This window comes from Panulirus ornatus, chromosome 1 (assembly GCF_036320965.1).
Source record: "Panulirus ornatus isolate Po-2019 chromosome 1, ASM3632096v1, whole genome shotgun sequence".
In the NCBI taxonomy this organism is placed as follows: Eukaryota; Metazoa; Arthropoda; class Malacostraca; order Decapoda; family Palinuridae; genus Panulirus; species Panulirus ornatus.
Window position 1 is genome coordinate 52,656,045 of NC_092224.1, and position 6,000 is coordinate 52,662,044.

The 6,000-nt window shown below is 38.9% G+C and overlaps 1 long non-coding RNA gene across 2 annotated transcripts in view; it reads left to right on the forward strand.

Moving 5' to 3' along the window:
* Positions 1–5,632, forward strand: part of LOC139748977 (uncharacterized) — a 53,191-nt gene extending 47,559 nt beyond the window's left edge. For both annotated transcript variants that reach the window (XR_011712853.1, XR_011712855.1), the window contains exons 2-3: positions 470–662; positions 5,482–5,632. This is a non-coding gene — a long non-coding RNA (uncharacterized lncRNA). The remainder of the gene's footprint in view (positions 1–469; positions 663–5,481) is intronic.
* The last annotated feature ends 368 nt before the right edge of the window (positions 5,633–6,000 follow it).

A 6,000-nucleotide genomic window follows, 5' to 3' on the forward strand; every position in this document is an offset into this window, starting at 1 on the left:
AAAAGATACAAAAGATTTTACCACTATTTTTCTTTTACTTATATGAAAGTTTTGTGTAGGATTCATGCTTAAGAAGTAAAGGGTTGGAAGTGTCTCAATTATTTTTGCATAGACCTCCTCATGGCTATTATTGTTTTGTAATAGAAGTTGTTATTGTCATAGATAAGTTGGGAATCCTCATTAGTTCCTCTACAGTGGATGGTGTGTCTTACAGTAAGATCATCTGCAATTGATATGTGACCAGTATTGACATAGGACATTGTCTTGTCACTTTCAAAATACCTGTAAAATAAAGTTGTAGCTTAGTACTTTCTTCTGTGGTGCAAAAATAAGTCTTTCAGATAAACTGCTTCAGACTTTAAAGTTATCCAGTTGAACTGCCCAGATAAGTAGAATTCATTTTAAGTGGCTGGGTGATTTGACTAATGTAGCCTCTTCCCATGATTTATCATCTTTGAAAATGTTTCAGGTTGAGTCTGAAACAAGTTATTATGAGGTGGCAATTATTGGCAGTAGCCCTTGTGGCTGTTGTAGTTGAGGCTAGAGGGCCATTCCGCAAGATGTTTCCCAACCATGGGAATTTAACCATCCCAGCAGCCTTGCAGGAGAGTGCTGGAGACCCATTGTTTTTGACTCCACTGATAGAAGCTGGGAAGATAAAGGTATGAGGAGCTGTGTTTACAATATATTTAGGATTCTTATAAAATCCTATCATTTATTTTACTCCTCTTGAAAGTATGATTGATTGATTTTATCACTTCATTTAATTTTTTGTTTTGACGTGTCATATTGACTGGTCAAGATGTCTTTAATATGTAGCTATGTTCTTGTAATACACCTTGAGGACCTCTCTTTTAGCCTTATATAGCTTTAATACTCCCTTACATCTGATGATCATACACACTTGATGAAGGTTTAACTGCTTGCAGGTTGGGTCTTGGAAGCAGTGAAAAGCTTTTATCGAGGATGTAAGGCATGTGTACAAGTAGGAAGAGAGGAAAGTGATTGGTTCTCAGTGAATGTCAGTCTGCGGCAAGGGTGCGTGATGTCTCCATGGTTGTTTAATTTGTTAATGGATGAGGTTGTTAGGGAGGTAAATGCAAGAGTTTTGGAGAGAGGGGCAAGTGTGCAGTCTGTTGTGGATGAGAGGGCTTGGGAAGTGAGTCAGTTGTTGTTTGCGGATGATACAGCGCTGGTGGCTGATTCGGGTGAGAAACTGCAGAAGCTGGTGACTGAGTTTGGTAAAGTGTGTGAAAGAAGAAAGCTGAGGGTAAATGTGAATAAGAACAAGGTTATGAGGTACAGTATGGTTGAGGGTCAAGTCAATTTGGAGGTAAGTTTGAATGGAGAAAAACTGGAGGAAGTAAAGTGTTTTAGATATCTGGGAGTGGATCTGGCAGCGGATGGAACCATGGAAGCAGAAGTGAGTCACAGGGTGGGGTAGGGGGCAAAAGTTCTGGAAGTGTTGAAAAATGTGTGGAAGGCGAGAACATTATCTCGGAAAGCAAAAATGGATATGTTGAAGGAATAATGGTTCCAACAATGTTATATGGTTGCAAGATGTGGGCTCTAGATAGAGTAGTGCGGAGTAGGATGGTTGTGCTGGAAATGAGATGTTTGAGGATAGTATGTGTTGTGAGGTGGTCTGATCGAGTAAGTAATGAAAAGGTGAGAGAGATGTGTGGTAATAAAAAGAGTGTGGTAGAGAGAGCTGAAGAGGGTGTTTTGAAATTGTTTGGTCACATTGAGAAAATGAGTGAGGAAAGATTGACAAGAGGATATATGTGTCAGAGGTGGAGGGAACAAGAAGTGGGAGACCAAATTGGAGGTGGAAAGATGGAGTGAAAAAGATTTTGAGCGATCGGGGCCTGAACATGCAGGAGGATGGAAGGCGTGCAAGGAATAGAGTGAATTGGAATGATATGGTTTACGGGGTCGACGTGCTGTCAATGGATTGAACCAGGGCATGTGAAGGGTCTGGGGTAAACCATGGAAAGTTTTGTGGGGCCTGGATATGGCAAGGGAGCTGTGGTTTCAGTGCATTATACATGACAGCTAGAGACTGAGTGTGAACAAATGTGGCCTTTGTTATCTTTTCCAGGCCTTATCTCACGCACAAGCAGGGGGAGGGGATTGTCATTTCATGTGTGGAGGGGTGGCAGTGGGAATGAGTGAAGGCAGCAAGTATGAATTATGTACATGTGTATGTATGTATATGTCTGTTTATATATATATATATATATATTTTTTTTTTTTTTTCCAAATTATTCGCCATTTCCCGCATTAGCGAGGTAGCGTCAAGAACAGAGGACTGGGCCTTTTTCGGAATATCCTCACCTGGCCCCCTCTGTTCCTTCTTTTGGAAAATTAAAAAAAAACGAGAGGGGAGGATTTCCAGCCCCCCGCTCCCTCCCCTTTTAGTTGCCTTCTACGACACGCAGGGAATACGTGGGAAGTATTCTTAATCCCCTATCCCCAGGGATAATATATATATATATATATATATATATATATATATATATATATATATATATATATATATATATATATATATATATATATATATATATATTTTATTTATTTATTTATTTTGCTTTGTCGCTGTCTCCTGCGTTAGCGAGGTAGCGCAAGGAAACAGACGAAAGAATGGCCCAATCCACCCACATATACATGTATATACATACATGTCCACACACACAAATATACATACCTATACATCTCAATGTACACATATATATATACTCACACAGACATATACATATATACACATGTACATAATTCATACTGTCTGCCTTTATTTATTCCCATCGCCACCTTGCCACACATGGAATAGCAACCCCCTCCCCCCTCATGTGTGTGAGGTAGTGCTAGGAAAAGACAACAAAGGCCCCATTCGTTCACACTCAGTCTCTAGCAGTCATTTAGAATGCACCGAAACCACAGCTCCCTTTCCATATCCAGGCCCCACAAAACTTTCCATGGTTTACCCCAGACACTTCACATGCCCTCGTTCAATCCATTGACAGCACGTCGACACCGTAAACCACATTGTTCCAATTCACTCTATTCCTTGCATGCCTTTCACCCTCCTGCATGTTCAGGCCCCAATGACTCATAATCTTTTTCACTCCACCTTTCCACCTCCAATTTGGTCTCCCACTTCTCCTCGTTCACTCCACCTCTGACACATATATTCTCTTGGTCAATCTTTCCTCACTGATTCTCTCCATGTGACCAAACCATTTCAAAACACCCTCTTCTGCTCTCTCAACCACACTCTTTTTATTTCCATACATCTCTCTTACCCTTACATTACTTACTCGATCAAACCACCTCGCACCACATATTGTCCTCAAACATGTCATTTCCAGCACATCTACCCTCCTGTGCACAACTCTATCCATAGCCCACGCCTCGCAACCTTACAACATTGTTGGAACCACTATTCCTTCAAACATGCCCATTTTTGCTTTTCGAGATAATGTTCTCAACTTCCAAACATTCTTCAAGACTCCCAGAATTTTTGCCCCCTCCCCCACCCTATGATTCACTTCCGCTTCCATGGTTCCATCTGCTGCCAGATCCACACCCAGATATCTGAAACACTTTACTTCCTCCAGGTTTTCCCCATTCAAACTTACCTCCCAATTGACTTGACCCTCAACCCTACTGTACCTAATAACCTTGCTCTTATTCACATTCACTCTTAACTTTCTTCATTCACACACTGTACCAAACTCAGTCACCAGCTTCTGCAGTTTCTTACATGAATCAGCCACCAGCGCTGTATCATCAGCGAACAACAACTGACTCACTTCCCAAGCTCTCTCACCCACAACAGACTGCATACTTGCCCCTCTTTCCAAAACTCTTGCATTCACCTCCCTAACAACCCCATCCATAAACAAATTAAACAACCATGGAGACATCACACACCCCTGCTGCAAACCTATATTAACTGAGAACAAATCACTTTCCTCTCTTCCTACACGTACACATGCCTTACATCCTCGATAAAACTTTTCGCTGCTTCTAGCAACTTGCCTCCCACACCATATATTCTTAATACCTTCCACGGAGCATCTCTATCAACTCTATCATATGCCATCTCCAGATGAATAAATGCTACATACAAATCCAGGATGTAAGGCATGTGTACGTGTAGGAAGAGAGGAAAGTGATTGGTTTTCTGTGAATGTAGGTTTGCGGCAGGGGTGTGTGATGTCTCCATGACAGAATGAAATTATCATCATTCCAGTTGATGTTCCTTAGGACATTACATATATGCAGTCTGGAATTTTTTTTTTATAAGTTTGAGAAGATATATTCTATTGGATCTAAGTCAAAGTATTCTAGATCATTCAGTGATAAATCCCTGAAGTTGGCAAAGAACACATTTCATAGAGTTAAACCCAAATCTCCCCTTGATGGCAAGAATCTTTTAATTCTAAGCTTATAGTGATAATTTTTCATTACTTCTCAGGTTGCTTAAATCCTTTAATGTATATGTATCCTTCAGCAATAACAATACTATAAGTAAAATCTTAATCAAAAGCCTACCAGAAAATACTGTGGGCTGTGTTTACAGAATACCTTGTGAGAATTGTAATATGTTTTATGTTGGGCACACTTTTAAAGATCTTTATGTTAGACTTAAGGAACATGATTCAGTATAAGAACAGGACAAGAATCAATTGCTGTGTTTAATGATGTTAGGAATTATGACCATTGTATTGACTGGAGTAATGCTAATTCAATTATTAACTAACTCCTTTACCAAGTGAAATATTTAATCCTCTCTCACTCCCCTTATGTCATTTGCTCTCGCCTTATCATTTTCAGTAGCAAGAAGATAAAAGTTATAAACCACCCAAAACAGAACACTCAGAACTATCACTGGCTGTCTTGCAACCACAAACATTTCAACACCTCAACAATGAATCAAAAGTACTTGTAATACAATTTCATCTTGATATCCTTGACATTCATTTTCTTGTATTGATGCAAGACTTTTCCCCTCTGTCATTTTTCTTACCTTACTACAGTACCCCAGCAGTTACTATATTTGTAGATATTTTGAAGGTTATTTTATTTTTCATTCCAACTATTTCACAAATGGTACTTGGATTCTTGAGATTTTAAGATGTTTCCATTTCCTGTCTATTCTTAAGAAGTTCATGGTCTGACTATCCTGTTTCCATAAAGTTTGTTCTCCAGATTCTCTCTTTTAATTTTAATGACTTAGAAAATATGCATACACTCCAACAGAAACTTTATCATATGCTTGTCGTAACATTTCTTAACACAGTGTCATGTGCCTTTGTCTCATAATATCCCTGTAACTTCTTGAAGATTGGTTTGTTTCTTGATTTTGTTGTATTTTCATATTTTCCATTTACAGTGTCTTGAAGGTATAGAAATATTATATAGAAAAGATATGATGTTATGAAAGTATTGATACAGAATCTTGATGTTTATCAGGAGGCAAGGAGTCTGAGTCGTGTGAAGCTAGGACACCGCTATGGCCACAGTTTCTCCGGCTTTCTGACAGTCAATAAAACATATGAGTCAAACCTCTTCTTCTGGTTTTTTCCAGCAAGGGTAAGTTCTTTTTTGGAGATAATTATGAAAAATATGTAGTATACAGCTGTAAGTAGGTATTAAGAATGATTTGTGAATGAAGCAAATGTTGTGGTTTGACTTACAAAGCAGGTAATGTTTTGACTGAGGACATTTTCATAGCATCATCTGACTGATGAGTCATATTTCTCTGTATGAGGTACTGCATACTATAGGGCCTTAAGAAAAGGAAACAGTAAAACTGTGAAGACTTCAGGATTTACATAATTTTGCAACATCTCCATGGAAAGAAAGTTGTAATCTATAAAATACAGCCAGCTTCATGTGATGTTTAAGGATGGTGGTCACCATCATAAGATCTTTGAACTCATCCTTTTTCTCTTTTCTGCAACATGTCCTGTGAGTATGAGATATTCTGTT